The sequence below is a fragment of the Patagioenas fasciata genome, chromosome 5 (genome assembly GCF_037038585.1).
Source record: "Patagioenas fasciata isolate bPatFas1 chromosome 5, bPatFas1.hap1, whole genome shotgun sequence".
Classification (NCBI taxonomy): Eukaryota; Metazoa; Chordata; class Aves; order Columbiformes; family Columbidae; genus Patagioenas; species Patagioenas fasciata.
Genome location: NC_092524.1, coordinates 35,411,425 through 35,429,318, shown reverse-complemented (window position 1 = coordinate 35,429,318; position 17,894 = coordinate 35,411,425). Strand labels below are relative to the sequence as shown.

The 17,894-nt window shown below is 39.1% G+C and overlaps 1 protein-coding gene across 1 annotated transcript in view; it reads left to right on the top strand.

Annotated features, from left to right (window-relative positions):
- The first annotated feature begins 841 nt into the window (after positions 1–841).
- Positions 842–17,894, top strand: part of PALS1 (protein associated with LIN7 1, MAGUK p55 family member) — a 58,653-nt gene continuing 41,600 nt past the window's right edge. Inside the window, exon 1 of the mRNA XM_065839677.2 lies at positions 842–1,000. The gene's annotated coding sequence lies outside the window, so the exon portion shown is untranslated. The remainder of the gene's footprint in view (positions 1,001–17,894) is intronic.

Sequence of the window (17,894 nt, the reverse complement as noted above, 5' to 3'; positions counted from 1 at the left end):
GACTAAGGAAATCTTTCTTTTTGGTGTCATTATGTGAAACATTCTTTTAATGCTTCAGACAACGACCCAGGCAAACTAGCCTGAAAAAAACAGGGGTGGGAATGCAGTTTTTAGGTCAAACTAAACTGGAGTGCTGCAGATATGTTTCCCTGGTTCTGTGAAACACAATGACAAATACAACCAACCTATTAAAACTTTAATGCCCCATTTCCTTCGTTCTTCCAGACACTGTGTTCGGGGCATCTTCTGTGACTCAGCGTCCCTCTGCTCCCCCAAAGGTGAACTCTCAGATGTGTATTTCTTCCCACAAAAGGCCCCAGCCTGGCTGAGCCGTTCAAGCTTGGGTTGCCACAAGGAGAATCAGGAGATGCTGAGTAGAGTGGAAGAGAAAGGGGCTCCAGAATCTCAGAGTGCCCAGGGCAGATGACAGCCACAGCAGAAGAGTGGGCAAGAGGGGGCAGGAGGAGGTGGGAGAGGAGGAAGGGTCAGGCCGCAGCCTGGGCAGGTGAGCCTGCTCCCTTCAGGGCACCGGGGCTCCCGTGCAGGTGCCTCTCCGGGATGCAGAGACAGCTGTGGTAGAGACACAGGACATGGTTGCGGGAGGACAGCGCCACAGAAGCAGCGCCACGTCCTCCGTGTCCCGCGCAGTCCCCCACCGAGCGCTGATGGGACCCGCTCCCAGTCCGGCCGCTGGGGGCAGCTCTGCCCCGCCCGCCAGAGGGCGCGCGCTCAGCTCACCTCCCTCGCGGGTCGGGCGGCCGGCGCGGCCCCGGCAGCGGCTGTGGGGGCGGCTCTGCGCCTGCGCGGCCCGGAGGGGTGGGGCGGGGCGGGGCCTGACGGCCGGTGCTGGGAGCGGGCTTGGCGGCGGCTGCGCAGCTCAGCGGGAGCTGTGGCCGGGTGGCTACGCGGGCTCGGCGGGGCGACGCTGCGGGGTGCGGACAGCCGTGACTTTCAGCCGGTGGTTGGGCCGAAGCGTGTCAGCGGCGGCGAGGGAAGGACGGTGAGTGCGGTTCTCGTTCCCGCGCGCGGCGTGCGAGCAACAGGTCCCGCCGCGAAGCCGCCAGCCTCGGCTCACCGGGAAGCCTCCCTCGCGGCCACGGCTCCCGCACAGGCCTGGGAGTCCGGCCGGGCCGGGGCCGAGCGGGGCGGCGGGGCCTGAGCCAAGCTCGGCAGCTCTCGGGGGACGGCGGCGTCGGTCTCCGCGTCCCGCCGAGCGATGGCCCGAGCGGTGCCCCGGCCGGGAGGGGTGTCCCCGGCCGCTGCGGCTACAGGTGACTGCGCCGCGGGGCGCCCGGAGCTGGCGCCGCTCCGGGAGCGTGGGGGGCGGGGGGCGGGCAGCCGCCCTCCTGCGAGCGGCTCCTGCGGCTGCCCCACCTCGGGGGCTCCTCCCGGGCCGGCGCTGCGAGCTCAGGCCCTGAAGTTGTAAGGAAACCCTCCCGTACGTGGCTCAGCGCTGTCTCCGAGCAGTTGTAGCGGTGTGTGTGCTTGTGTTTTAACTAGGGGACAATCTTAAGGCATCTCCCTCTGCGCTTCTGATGTTCTGGCCGTTTTCTGAAGTGATCGCTTTACAGGGTTAAGGTAAAGTACGTTGGCTAGAGCGACTTCCAGTGTATTTTATAGTCGACAGCACAGGAGTTCAGCACGTATTGGCTCAGAACTACTTCGTTTTCAGAAAGCCTGTACTGATAACGTTCTTGCGGTGGTAGTAGTTTCCTCTGTACGGGATCGAGGCTGCGTTGTGGTAGCGACTCCACAGACAAGCAACAAAGAACACTAAGCTTCCTAAGACAGACGGCGCAAGAAAATCAAATGAACTTGTATTTCACTTTTTTGAAAAACATTGGTATTTTAAAAAATGTGTGTAAAATAATATTTTTAGATGTCTCACGTGGGACAGATCCCAGAAGAATAACTAGGGGGTAAATGTCAGCTGGTACCGTGAGCCTTTTTTCTTTTAAAAAGTAATTCTTGAAGCCTTGACAATGGGTTTATTTGGGCAAACTCCATAGTTCACCTACGAGAACAGAATACTTGCCTTCTACGTAAGTGATGGTATATTGATGGCTGCAATCAAACTTCTAAGAAGTGACCGGTGGTGGTCTTTTTCTATGTGTATGCTGATTCGGTGCACAGCTTCATATGCCTTAAAGGGACCTGTGTGGTTTTGGAGGATTGAGGTGTTTCTCCTGAACTTGTCAAAAATCTGATACCTTTGAATAGTCTTTAATTAGGCACCTGAGCCTGCAGTCATTTGGTTTTAAGCTGTCCTCTGAATTTTCACAAACAGTACATCTATTTTTTTTTTTTTGCAATCATTTTACAGCTGTTATTGTAAATATAAATGTCCAACACTTTAAAGTCTGGCTGTTTTATACACATATGAGCTGTTGTCCAGCATGCTCTGATTTTAAAAACTCAGTGTTTCACTCATTAAGAGCTTAACTAATGGTTAGTATTGTAGATGGTTTAACAAGGCATCAAATATTTCTACTGCAGCACTTTGAGAACTGGTGTACTAGAATGTTAAATTTAATTAACATTATTGTTAATACAGTAATACAGATTTCAGTTATAATACGTGATACTTAGCTGTTTTCAAAGTAGTTCTTTTAGATTTTACATCCTTCCATCGTGTTATGTCACCTTGCAATGTATGGAATACCAGTGGACAGTAATTATTGTATATACAATTAGGTGATAGTAAACATGGTAGTTTTAATTACCTTTTTGTTAAATTTCCTTTCAAAAGATCTGAACTGACTTAGAAGTGTAAATCAAAGTATTTCTTCACTAGACTGATTTAGCTGCCTTGGGATTCTGCAGGAGTTACTCAGGCCGTTGAGGGGTGTTCACATCTGTCATTACCGTAGCAATATCTGATATAGAAGTAGGAGAAATACAATGTAAAGGTTAGCAGTCATGACAAGGGTTATGAGTACAGAAACCTTAATGTAGTCTGAAGTTCACATGCGTCCATATGTATTTTCCCATGTAAATAACTTTTTATAACGCTTCTATTTGCTGCTTTTAAATTAATATCTATTGCTGTAGTTGAAGTTACAGGCCTTTAAAAATCTTGCAGCATTTTTAAATGCAAATTCTGTTATGATGTTTCCTCAAGGACTGGATCTTAACATCAGGTGCTCACAGGTGTAACTACCTGTTTCAGCTACCATTTTTTTTTTCCAGTTTGCATTAAGTGCATTCCTCTTACAGTGTTAGGCTTTTAGAATGCTGAAGGCTAAGTTTTCAAACAATTTGCTGCTTCTTAGATAACAGGATTTTTATTTGTATTCGCATGTCTTGTTTAAAATTCTTAAATGTTCTAGCAACTGGCATTTTTAAAAAATACTTTCTTAATGTGCCAGGTGGTGTTTCAGAAAGGCTTGACATTACGGTGTTCGAAATGCTAATTACTGCTTTGGTCACTCGTAAGAAAACCTCAAGACTTCTTGTAAATATTCATTAAATACTGCTGTATTGTTTTCCTTTTATTAGTGGGAAAAGAGAGGCATTTGTATATTTGAAAATGTTTGCTGCTGCTACATCTCATAGAAAATTCAGTGGAAACAGTTTATACTGTGATTTAAAATCAGGTATGCTAGCAAAATGATTTTTGTAGTATAATTATCTACTTTCTTCAGTAAAACTGTTCTGACAAACGCATTTTATGTACACATCCTCGCTCCTGTACTCCCAATACACCTGTATGACAAAATGTTTTTAGTGGAGACTAAAGTATGAAGCAGAAGAGAGGAAATTATAACTAAATAAGTAGTGTGTATACAAGGCTGTTTTAAAATAAGTTTTGGGATTTTTTTTTTTTTTAACCAGAGGTGATAAACCATGTAATGTCTGTTAGTGAAGACTTATTTTATATTGCAAGGGTGTCTAATTGCATACTAATAAATAACTGTGTAGGAATTAAAAAATGCTGTAACTCTCAAAGCTTGCATCAGTTAAATTAGAAAACAAACAGAGGTACCATTAGTAATGCACAATTGCAGAAGGAATGCTTCTATTATTCTGTGAATCAGGAAGCATAGAAAGGCCTAATCTTGCATGCTTTTTATCAGAAAAAGGATGTGATGTTGCATTTCCTAACAGATAGGTAAATGGTTTGAATACCTGTGGAGTATGTTGATATTTTTGTTCAAATCCCTTTGCTTTTCGAGGAAACTTGAAAAACCCCCTCTGTCAGTTACCAAAACAAATGCCTTACCTGCCAGGCCACTGGGTGTTAGGGTGTGACATGCTTCCAGGAACCAGCCAGTTTCGTTCTTGAGGAGTAACATTCACTTGGGAAGTGAGTGAATGGGAAATGTAGGCCAGGGACTGCTGGCAAGAAGCATGATGTAGTACAAACTGATGATTGAAACCCAGGTATCCTTGTTGCAGACTGAGTGTTGAGAGAGTAGATGAAAGGGCTTTTTTTTTTTTCTTTTCCCTACCATGGTGTGAAATCTTGGAGACTTAAACCTCTGATCTTTGTTTATCCTTGGCTTGGCCAGTTTGTACTCACATTGAGTAGTACACATTTGAACAACATCTGTAATGTGTCCTTTTCATTGCAGAGCGGAGTTTGGTTGTTTATCTGTGGATTGTGAAGTTTGGTAGGTGGCATGATGTTTGGAGTATCTTGTGGATCTAATTCTGCTTTCTTATAAGATACCAAGTAATTAGATACAAAAATGTAATTGTTTCCACATACCTAATTGTTATCTGTTATATCACCTCAGTGCTTTGTGTTTCCTTAAGTGATTGCATCATGTATCTGTTCAGGTTGGCGATGACAGTATTATAAAGAAAAACTAGTAAGAAATAGTTTGTGATTTTATATTAATACTTTTAATATTTGATTTTGCCTCTAGTATTTCATTTTTTTTAAATTTCTTCCCTAGCATTAGAGAAAAGGCTTGACAGTTGATATATGTGACAATGCAGTTCATGGTTGTTAATCATAAACTTTACTTTCTCAATACAGTGTACCTTAGCATAGAAAATAAACTCCTCATCTCTTACAAAGTTGTAACAAAATTGTATAATATATAATAGACAGAAATTCTAGAAAAATATAATTCTTAAGAAAAATAAGACAAACCAAACCGTAAGTTTCCTTCTTGTCTTGTATCGTTATTCATCTTCTGGGGAAAACTGTTGGAAGGTCATACTTAGTTAATTGCCATAACAGATGATTCAGAAAACTCTAATTTTTTTTTTTTTCCAAGGGGTGAGTGGGGTGGGGCACTAATTTAGAACCAGGACCTGTTTCTGCTAAGGATATATTAAAAGTCATAGGACAGTTAAGTGGTCCTTTACAGAAGGTATTAGGAGTACTCAAGTGTGGAAATAGTATGTTAGCATCTAAAACATGTACTTGTGTATGGTTACATAAGCAGTGTGAATTGTCTTATTTTCATAGTGTGAAGTTGTTCAGTGGTACCTTCAAGCTCCCTAGAAAGTTGAATTCAGCAAAACTAAAAACCTTTGACAACCGTGAAGTGCCAGTGCAACCTCAGCAGCTGCTCTTTGACCTGGCAGTGGCACTGGGAGGTGACTGTATGCATTCCAAGTCTGTTTCCAAGGATAAGTGTATGTTTTAACAGTCAGGAAGGAGAGGCTGGAAAATAAGTATTCAGTTAGGGACCAGTAGTGTTGACTGGAGTTATGAGCACAATGAGCACAAATGTGTGTAATCAAAGGAGGACTAGGACAATGTATATTAGTGCCGAAAAGAATCACTTCTCATTTCCACAGTATATTATAAAGACTGCTGGTGATATATATGTGAGCTGTTATTAGCAGTGTGACAGCATAGGAGTGACTTGAGTTTAATGAGGTGTATAGAAAGAGGTAATGAAACTTAAAGTTCACATTGTTCAAGGCTGAAGGCATATAAAATATAACTGGTATGATGCCTTTCTCTGAACACTGTTTAGAGAAATGACTTCTCATGTTTTACATCACCTGTCCATTTTCCTGGAGCCAAATTTTGATCTCAGTTTGGGTGGCAGAGTCAGCTCTCATCTGAATATTCAAACATGAACCCAAGTGTTCTTTTCATTGGGATGATCTTCACAATTAAGGTCAATGAAGGTGGTATGCTTTGGTAATGCCTTCTCTATTAATCACTTAGAAGCTGGTCTTCAGTGTAGCAGAGGAGAAATCTAGGGAGGGAAGGATGTTTTTCTGCATGGTGGTTGTGGTACAGAGTTAAATTCTTCAGCACAGCAGATATAGTGATAACTATTTATTTAGAATGTGATACCTCTGTGCATAAATCTAAGGCTTGACCTTAATTATCAGATCATGCAGTGTCCCTGCAGCGTTGTGGTTGAGAACTTGTGGTCACCCTTGTTTGTCTTGCTTTTTCAAATTGCCATTGACTAGTCAGCTACTATTAAAGAAACTTGAGATAGGTTAATCATGGATTAATGCAGTGCACCTTGGCTAAGAAAATTAAAGTTACTTTTGTAGAAAACTGTTACAGATAATTGCATTGTGTGCCATAGAAATTAACTGCATGTCTTGTACTGGCTCAGAGAATGTGTTGCTAATTACTGTGGTATGTCCTATTTTCTAGATGTTCTCTCATCAGAAGGCAAAGCTCATGCTTTTGGGTAACCGTCCAGAGATTTCAAAGAGATGAGGGTTTGGATTGTATTAGTTTGTATTATGTTGACTGTATTTCTTGCACATATATATCCTTGTTTTCAAAGAGCAAATCTCCTCTTCCCAGTGTCTGAAAGGGCATATGATGTCATCAGACAAACTTAGTCCTGTGTTAGTGGGAGAATATAGCATTAGTGGACATCATGTGCTTCCTGCAGAATCAGTTCCTGTAGGATCAAGGGTTGATGGAATTGCTTAGTGCCACTATGTGGTGACATTTAAATTTTGTTTCAATGGTACTAGAAGTTCTCAAATGCAGGAGAGAAAGTGAGTTGAAATGGAACTGGATGTATGTATTTAAAGGTGGTTATTGTTGTTGTAGGATAATTAAAACCAACATTGTGCAAGCTCTTAACCATTTAATTTTTTTTCCCAGTAATCAAGATGTGTTCTAAATTAGTAACCTAATTACTTACAGGGAGGAATTAGCACAGTGTCTTAGAGTAAAGTGAGGTAAAAGCTGATCAGCTTGACATTTTCTTGTTGGGCTGGCTGACTAATGACTTCTGAGTCCAGAAGTATTGGTTTTGACCGGTGGAATAATCTGTTTCACATCTTGATTTTTTAAGAGTATAAACAGCACCAAAAATCTGTTTAGGCCTAAGTTCTTGTTAGATTTGTAGACTTTTTCTACTGAGTTATCAATTTAATTCTTTAATTCTTACCTCTTGGTAGAATATTCATCTAGTGTTGTGATCTTCTCTCAAGACTTTAACTATTGTCATCAATCACTTCCTGACAAAGTGTTTTGCTTCAAGCTGATATGAAGAGAGCTAGCTAGCTGGAACTCTGAAAAGGCAAGTTACTTGACTTCAGTGGAAGGAGGAGGAAACTACTTTTTAGCCTACTTCAGTTTCCTCTTCATTGACTCATCAGGCGAGATGAAAAGATGGACTGAAAGTTTATCTTGGGGAAAAGTAGGAATCCAAGAAGTAAATGTCTCTTGTCCTTCCTCACAAAAGAAAAAAATCCTGAGGATTGTTCTAAGATAGCAGAACAGGCAAAAAGCTATTCAAGAACGGTTATTTTGACATATTTTGTAGGTCATTACTTTCTTTAAGCTTCTGCCAGTTTTCAGGTAAGGAGAGGTCAGAATAAAGTGCAGCAAAGAACTGTTTCTTCTTGACTGAAAAAGAGAGCTTTGTATCTAGTGATATGATGTTTTGAAGCAGCAGTTAAGAATTGTTTTGGGTAATTGTTTATGAAATAATTTTTAGGTTAAACTGTTTTTTTTTTCATATTAGTGTCTTGTTTAAACTAGTAAGCTTATTGCTGTTACCAGGAATAGGTAACATGATAGGTTTCGAATAGCCATTAAATATTGTTTTGCCTTTGATCTTTCCTGGTTTACTATGAGCTTCTTACATTTTTGCCCCTGATTTTTTTTTTGGCAAGTTTTCTGTTGCTCATTATCTTGCATTCTTCTTCAGACCTTCAAACATGAGTCTTCTCAGAGTTGAGTGTCTAAATAGGCAAAATGGGCAATACTGGGAAGGAAACAAACGTTCCATGTGTTGGGTCACACTATTCCTATTCTTTGTTAAGTCTTGAGATGTTTTACTTTCTCTTTCCCATCTTTTGTCAACTGAGGAAACTGGGGCTGTTTAGCCTGCAGAAAAGGAGGCCGAGGGGAGACCTTATCGCTGTCTACAACTACCTGAAAGGAGGTTGTAGCATGGAGAGTGTTGGTCTCTTCTCCCAAGTAACAAATGACAGAATGAGAGGAAACGACCTCAAGTTGCACAAGGGGAGGTTTAGATTGGATATTAGGAAAATTTCTTCAGGAAAGGGTTGTGAGGCATTGGAACAGGCTGCCCAGGGAAGTGGTAGAGTCGCCATCCCTGGGGGTGTTTAAAATTAGACGTGTAGATGTGGCACTTAATGGTTTAGTAGTGAACGTGGCAGTGTTAGGTAAATGATTGGACTTGACAATCCTAAAGGTCTTTTCCAACATAAATGATTATATGATTCTGTATTATTGCCTGTGTCTTAAGGTTGAATTGGCTTGTAAAACAGTACCTGTACTTAGCATTTCTTTCATTTTACAGTGCTGTCCTGGTTCTCCTTCAGATCTTCTGGTGCTTGTGTTCCTTTACCTCTCATTACAGCTTAGATATATTCAAAGATACCCTTCTATTTCAGTGGGATTTTTTTCCATAATAAGAGTGAAGTTAAGCAGGTATATTGCTTCCAATTTGACATAATGATGGCTATTATGCAAAACAGAGTAGTTCAGTGCCAGGAGCTCAAGAAATAATTTTTAACAAGTGTGTGGTGGGATGCTGTAGAAGTCTGTGAAGTGTAATGAAGTTGGACCAGGTTCCTCATTTCTGTAGAACTGTTGAGAAAGTTATCTTTAACCGTAGTATCAGTTTGCTATGTTTTTTTTTGTAGTGTGAATGGCAGACAGAAAGCCAGCAAAATGCTAAATGTGTCAGACAAGGCATTAAGATGACAGAAGGACATCATATTGCAGTGATGCTGTCTTCACTCTTGTGTACATTTCAGGTATTTGCATTTAAAGGGAGTACCTAGGAGAACTTAAGAAAAAAAAAAAAGGCAATAAAAACAATCAAGCCTTACAAGAAGAGACTAGAAAGACTGAAACTCTTTAGTTGCAAGGAGACATGATGGAAATTCTAGGAAATAAGCCATGGAGACTGTGGATCTTACAAATACAGGATGCAGTTTATTAAAATGGTAAGTTTGAAACATAGAGGAAGCTGGTACTTTGCATACTCGCTGGTGAACTACTGACATTTATTGCCATAGGAGTTTCTGGATGCAACCAATATCAGCATTTAAAAAAAAAAAAAGTTTATACAGATTCCCAGACAGCAGATCCATTGACAGATGGATTCAGTGTTTCAAAATTGAGTAGTCAGGGGTGTACCATCTGATGTCCTTTAACAATTGAACTTCTAGATGCAGAAGTTATCCCTAAAGAGCATGTCTAGTTGCCACTGTCAGGCCATAAGTTCTGGGTTCGATAGACCATTGGTCTGACGCAGTAGGGCATTCCTGTGTTGTTATCCTAAGCAGCCAGAAACCATGTTTATCACCTTACTGAAATTTGTTGTAAAAATGTGGTAGTTTATCTCAACCAGATATACTGGGCTGCAAGCATGTACCAGCTGTTTTTTTGGAGGTTGGTTGGTTTGTTTTTAAAAAAGGGGGAACTGAACAACTGGAGAATCTCAGCAATGGATTAGCCAAATAATATAACAACAATATAGTAATACAGTAACTGTGAACTCCTCTCTACAAAAACATCATATCAATATCTCACTTGGAATTCTGTGTTGATGGCTCAGTTTTTATCAGCGGACAATGGACAAAGCTGGGTGAGGCTTTCTGTTAGAAAGGCATTTGCATGATGCTGAACTTAAAATTTGTGTTATGTACTTGTTTGGAAAAGCAAAGGAATATTTAGAAGCTAAAAACCTCACTTAAAGGTGGGTGGGAGGGGACAATCTGCAGAAGTGAACAGTTAGTTAGTGAACAGTTTTGAAGCCTTGAGTGTGGTTTCCATGGCTGATCAGTGATAGTTCTTAGTTTATAAACCTTATATGAATTAGTGTTATTTCAAGAATTTTACTTAATAGGTATAAATCTGTATAAAATCTGAAATACAACTTCTGTAGTAGTACAGTATTAAATATTTGCGTATTTTTTTAATTTGACAGCTTCATTTGCAAACTGGAATTTATTTGTACCTTGTCCTCTAAGCCAATTTCTGACTTAGGTTGGTGAGAACTTCATACAGTTTCTCCTTCTGTCAATATTTTTCAAGTCTTTTCTATACAAATATTTAATGAATGCAGCTACATACCTAAGTGGCTGGGTAGTAAATGTACGCTAGTTTGTGTTCCCTCTTAAGTGAACACTCTTGTCAAATCCTAGAAAGATATTTAATGCTGTTCTTTTGGTATTACGTGTGTTAGTGCTCCTTTTAACTTCTGTAGTTGGGATGTTATGTGTTAATTAAAATTCCGTGCAAAACCTCAATTAATTATTATTTGCTTAACAGTTCACATTGTACTTCTGACACGTTTTGATGAGAGTGTTTTTTATTCTTGAATGGATTTTTGACAAGTGACGCATCTGATTATGGCTACTTTACAAGAAATTAAGATTGCAACTATAGCTCAGGGAACCCTTGCCAGATTTGGTGATACCAGTTTTTTACCTTTGCCGGCTCAGCTTTTGTGTTATAGATAATGATTTGCTGAATTAGCAGAAGTGCTTGGTCCTCAGGCATTTCAGTTCATAGTGTAAGATCTGACCTGCACTAAGGTGTGCTTAGCACTGAAGTGGCTGAGGTGTCAGCACATGTTCCCTTCTGCCAACTCTGCTTTTGGCATCAGTGACTTCTGATGAGAGTATAGTCTACAGCTGAGGATAGTAGCTTAATCTGCTGCAACAAGATTTGCTAGAGCTTCTCTATAAACATATTTAATTTAAGCTTCCTGTTCCTTCCGCTCAGCCTCTTATGCAGCCTTATTTTCTTCTTTATTTGAAAAAGTAACACAAGGATAAATAATAATGTGCCTTATGATCTCTTTGCAACAAATTCCATGTCTAATTTCCAAATTGTACTGTGAGAAATCCATAAACAAGCATATTATTGCTGACAATTACACCGTTGCAGGTTTCAAGGATTCATATATCATTGTACTAGTGTATTCTTAGAGGTATATATCTGAACAATTTTATTTAGCAGGTAAAATTTGCACTGGCTTTGGTTTCCAGACTTGCAATGTAGAACCATCCAGAAATGCAGCGCATCAATTCAGTATACATGATCACAGGGTGTACAGAACCAAAAGAATAGTGGTACTCAAAGACAGACTGAAATATGGGAGCTATTTGAATGAATTCTTAAAGTTTAGAGGAATAATAAAGCATTAAAAGTATGTTTATGGGTTTAGCATGCTAAAACTTCAAGTTCTTGTTTGTATTCAGAATTCCAAAAATGGCCTTAAAAGAATATAGGTGCATACTTAGAATGATATGAGTTAGTGAAGCGGAAATATATTAATACATCTCATTGGCCTCAAATAAATAATAGATTCTGATTTCCATACTTGTTAGGTGATTTTTTTTTTTTTCTGGAACTTAGCATATTTTTAATGTGTGAATGGTGACTATCTGTAAATAGATATATCTCTTCTCAAAAAATGTAGAATTCATCAAGAACAAAAAGGTTATGAATGCCGATTCTGTTGGATGTTCTTCTCTAGACAAATCTGAGCAAATTGTTTTCTAATATAAAATGTCAGCTGGCTTCAAGTTGAAAATATGTTCCAGGTAGATAAGTATCTTCCAACCAACTGGTCAGTAAGAAAAGGGCATGTGCAGCTTTGGTTCAAGTTCCAAAACTCCTGGAAGTGCTGGATGAAGTCTGATAATCTGTGGGATACCTAAAGCTTCCTAGTTTTGCTCTATTATTTCTGCTTTGCAAAAATAAATTTTGTTATTTGAGGCACTGTAGCCTTGGTAGTGCTGGAACAAAATTCTTTGCTTGCATTGCTGAGATGATTTGCACTCTCTGGGGATCAGAGAACTACAACTCCTCTCAAATGCCTTCTTTAAATTGAGTGGAATAAAACCTTTTTATTTAACAGCATGTCTCTGGTGAACAGATATGTCAGAAGGATAAAATGATTGCTTTGATTTCAGAAGCTGCAAACTTTGCAGCTTTAAAGCAAAGACTGTAGACTTGATGTGGAAAATCAAATGCATTATTTTAAGTACTGGGGTTCCTGGGATTAGTCTGTTGTTTCCACTTACAACCACTAATAACTGCTGCATTGATTATTTTCAGATTTTCAAATGGATTTAAGGTATAACCTGATCTAAATTGCATTGTAATAATCCAGTTTGACAAAACAGAAATAAGGGACAATAGATCATCTACATCCCCAAATTTGTCTGTTTCCAAAGCAGCTGATGGTAAAATGTAACGATAACATTTAAAAACTCTGTTAAGACTCACAGAAAATCAACTATACCTGCTTTGATTTGCCTTGCTAACACAGTTAATTTGGCACTAGAGATTAAACCCAGTGACCAGACTTGCCATTTGATTGCCCTGAGTAACTGGCATGTGAACGGTGTTGAAGCTCTTGTTGAAGGGGTCAGTATTTTTCTGACAGAATTCTTAAAAATGACTGTTTTATATGCTCAGGTTCCAAACAAAATGGTAAAGTCACTATAGTGTTCTTGGCTTCTTCAAGAAAAGTCTCTGGGGTTTTTTGGTTGGTGTTTTGTTTTGTTGTTTGTTTTTCCTCCCCTACTGGAAAAATCTCAGTATTAAATACTTCTTTAGGGCAAGAACCTATGTTCTCAGTCTGCAAAATCAGAAAGCCTAATGTTGGAACTTTGGGCTTTTTGTGTGTGTGTGTGTTTGATTTTTTTTGTTTTGTTTCATTTTGGTTTTTTTCTTAGTTTTTTTTTGTTGTCATTTGCTTTTTTGTTGTTTGTTTGGGGTTTTTGTTTTGGTTTGTTTTGTTTGTTGTGGGGTTTTTGTTTTGTTTGTTGTGGGGTTTTTGTTTTGTTTGTTGTGGGGTTTTTGTTTTGTTTGTTGTGGGGTTTTTGTTTGTTTGTTGTGGGGTTTTTGTTTGTTTGTTGTGGGGTTTTTGGTAGAATCAGAGTGCTCAGAGAGGTGGTGGAAAACAAAGTAATGTGCAGATCTGGTAGTGAAACACCTCTGTCTGTGAGGCCTTAGTAGAATCATCAGAGGAGCTGCTTTCCAGTAAGGTACTAGTGTTGTTCACAGTGTACGTGCTGGGTTAGAAGTCGGGCCAACCTGTTGGGCTTTTTAGATAAGTAATACTGCATCATATCCCTACTACCCTCTTCTGATTTTTAGGCACAGATGAATTTTAAAGCACTTTTGCACACTGCTTTTGTACATCTGACAAATAGAAAATCCAGGTCTGCAGCATCTGATGTTACTTTTTGAACTTTCTTACTATAACAAAACCAAAATATTTCCAAAGCTGATTTCCAAACCTGGCCTAGAATGTGACATTTCAATTCTCAGTTAAAATTATTTATTAATAGTATTTTCAGTCTATTCAACTTTGCCCAAAAGACCATATTAGATGGCTGTATATTAAAGTATATGGTATCTGTAGGAACAACAGTTGCACTTTCTAGTGAGTAAAAGAATTGAAGGTTAGTGCCTGGACAGTGGCCTGCCAGCTGGCCAGGAACCTGCAGAGCTGCACTGAGGGATGTGCTGGAGTGTCAGGGAGGGAGCAATCAGTTGAGAGTCCTGTTCTCTTTACTCATGATGAAAATGCAGGTGTCCAAGACAGTAAATATGTTGAATGATTTACCTTAAAAAAGACAAGTCTAGTTTCATTTTTAGAAGAAAGGATCAAGTATTTCCCCTGTAACATGACATAATACATTTGAAAAAATGGCAGTAACGACAGATAATTTGAAATAGTCTGCAACATTTCATGTAGACATCAAGGAAATACTGCTTAAATCATGGCCTTATTTGCACTGGGTGACATTTTTGAATTGCATTGTGTCACATTATTCAGTTGCATTCTAATCAATTTTTCTCATATTTTGCCAGAGCTCAAAGCTCCTATTTGTAAGTGGAACTCAAAAATCCTAGTCCTAAATCCGCATTTGTAAATTTCTTCTGAAATTTAGAAAGTGAACAACATTCACTGCCATCCTGATTTTTATCTGACATGCAAGGTAAGCATGTGTCTTAATTTCTGTTACCTCTGGGTACTTCTCTGTTTTGAATCATGGGTTGCTGATTACGTGGCTCTGTTCTGGAGTAATTTTGGACTTTATTTTCTTTCCTTTAAATGCACAGGCTCATGGAATTTTCTTGTACACATTTTATCTGATTTTTTTGTAGGTATAAACTGGTAACAATAAATTGGTGACAATTTAGCTTTAAAAAATCTGTAACTCATCAAAAATTGCAACCACTGTTTTATGTGCAGATGATCTCGCATTAGAGCCTTTTGCTACTGAGGATGGGGGGTATTCTCTCTCCTGGGTTTGTTTTTTTGCCAATTTATTCTACTGAGCTGGCTCATAGAGACCTCTAGTGATGCCAAAGCCAGTGTAAAATAAGTGAGAAAAGGGGAAGTAAGAGGAAGGTAAGAAAAAAGAGAGAGGAAAGGGGAAGGAAGAGGAAAGTAAAAAAGAAAGAGTAAGTAAGCTGAAGGTCGTCTCCTTCTTGCAGAATCATATCCTAAGCCCAAGTGGGAAAACTGCTAGGGAGCAGAGGCTATTGTTCTAGGACATGGATATATGTGTGTGTTGAGGCATGGGTGGTGTGTATTGTTGTATCTTGAAGTATTTCAGCTGTACTGCTCCAGTGCATTGTGAGAATTTGCTGCTGTGAAATCTTGAAAAAGTATGTTTAGGAAAACTAGTTTTGTTTCAGCTGGTCAACTCCGAAATTGCTAGGCAAGAGAAGGACTAAGTATTTTCAAGCTTTGCAGTGACAATGCATGGACTTACAGTAACTAGAGTTCTTGCTGCATGTCAGATGCTAGAGATCTGTACAGTTGGGGGCTGGATGAAGCTTCATAACTGAAAACCCTTCTGTAAACATGAGTGCTGTTGTTACAGTTCTGGTGCTTCACAGTGATATTCGGAATTTCCTCAGCAAAATTTGCTGCTTTTTCTTGTTGCTCACAAGGCAGATGCGCCAAACTAGATTGTTCCAATTTTGACATACATAACCTTTTCAGTTTAATTTTCATCACATTTCTTATACCTGAATCAGAGAAAATACTTTCTTTCCATCCCCCGTCATACAGAGGAAACAGACTTTATCTCTTCCAGTGGACTGCAGCTTTCACTCTTTACTGTTGCCATCTGGCGACCTCTTTGATCTGAAAAACTTTCTGCAAAGACAGTGGCAGCTTCCTGAGCAGTGTAGAGAAAAGCTGATACTGGCACTGAGCCTCGTACCCAGTTGCTGTCTGTTCTATCATCTTAGCCTTGCCCTTTGACAGTTGATTCTGCTTTTTATACAAGCAAGGAATTTGGAGTAATTTAGCTTTGCTGTTCTTTTGATTATTGCTTCAATGAAAAATTACTCTGGTTTCTCTAATTACAAGGTTCTCTCCATATTGTTTAGTTCTAGACTCTCCTATTTTTCCTCACCTACATTTTCATTCTATTCTCTGGCTTTTCTCAAGGGAAAACAAGATCCATCCTCACCAGCATTCATGCTGTAAGCAGCTTCTAGTGATGGTATTTGGAGCACCAACTGAAGTCTTGACACCTGGTCTTGCAACAGGGCAAGTCTGCCAGTTTGGAGGCAAAAGTGCTAAGAATATTTCAAACTGTCCTGACTGCATCATTGATAGTGAATGCTAGTATTTGTGATACATATTAGTAATCAGTTTTGCTTGGGAGAACTGCATAATTTTAACACTGTGTTCTGGAATGCTTCAGTATCTTAGACTCTTACCAGTGCAGTCTTGTACATAAGGCTGGTATTAGATTACTGATTTGTCTCCGCCTCTAGAGGAGAACACCTGTCTGTGTGGTCTCTGCATGAGAGGGCAGCATCCAGGATCATAATTTTATTGAAGGATTTGCAAAATAATACTTTTACTGAAAATGTCATATTTTTACATTTATGTAAATGTGAATTTAAGAAAGAAGTACCTTATGCCCAGAGTGTTATGGTTCTTTTTATTCAAAGGATTAGTCTAGTAAAACCTGTTAAAGGCTAATTTACTGAAGGCTTTATTCTTTAACCCAAAGTAGAACTGCCAAATATGCAGCTTACATTCTCAGATAAGCTTAATTATGGGGAAATTTGGCTCTAGGGTTTTGAATTTAATAGGAATTTGCCTTCAGTTGGATGGCATCAATGTGCTCTTACGAAGCTCAGACTTCTAATGAGTTTGTTCCAGAGGACTCAATAGTATGGTTCTTTTGGAGAGAAACTAAACAATGATTAGCGAAGGTGTTGGTTCCTAAAGTGGCTGTAAATAGCACTGTTTACGATTTATGTCTTGGGCATTATTTTGGGACACTGAGTTCTTACTTTCTGATTCAGAAGTACCTGATGACTGAGTTCTAAATATTGGAGCAATAAAGTGTTGTGATTTTTTTATTTAAAGCTATGTTGGTGTAATATACATAAACATGTTTGCATCACTGGTATGTAGAATGTGTACAAACTTAATCTTTAGGTATTTCTTTAAGGGGTTAGGTGTGTGACTGATTCTTCTAAGTATTGCTTGATACCTTTTAAAATGTATTCTTAATGCTCAGTGCTGCTTGGTATAATACCTATACAGTTTATTTCATTGAAAGGTGAAATGCAAAGATATTCCATATTTATCAGTTGAAAGCATTCTACCTGTCTTCCCATTTTCCCATTACAAAACACCTGAATTGCTGAAATCTGGCATCAGCATCAGGAAGAAAACTTTGTGTGTTGTAGAGAAGTTTCATCATCTTGTATCCATTAAACTTTGATTTAATGTAATTTTTATGCACACTGATTTCAGGTAGAAGTGACGTCCAAATATCTTTTTTACTTTTCTGTAGAGAAACTTGTTTCAGGTGTTGTAACAGTAAAAAATACACATGAAAGGTAAATTTAATTTTGAACTTGTATGGAAAACTAGGAAGACTGGCTGTTTCTGGGTTGTAATTTCCATTTTCTCTTGCTGTTAGGATTTTCTTGATTGCAGTGTAACAGTAGGTAATACAAGTTTGTGGAACTAGATTTAGGTGTCAGATACTTTAAAAAGTACTAATGACAGGGCAAAATTTATGTTTATTTTGGGTTTTGTTGGTAGAAAGTGCAAAGTATAGGCTAATTGTTTATCCATTTCACTGGCACAGAATAGTAAAAATGATGGAAGATTTTTTTATATAAGAAATGAAAATCAGTATTTCAACTCTCAAATTAGAGGAGGGAGGAGGGCTTTAAAGATGCTACCAAAGAAGGAAGAGGTTGTTTTTAAACAAAGTTTTTAACACAACTGTTTGAAGAGTCATCTTCAGCTTGATTAGTGTAAGAATTAAGAGGAAATACTTCCTGAAGTTCAAATGCTGTGTTGCAAGTAAATTACACTGGGAGATTCACTCCGTGATCCTAGGCGAAGAGAGATTTCTGTTGAATTCCACTTTCCTAGGTGTTGAATCTTTGTTCCTTAGCATCATTTGAGTGTTCTGCCGAGGGACGTACATCACTTAGCTTACCC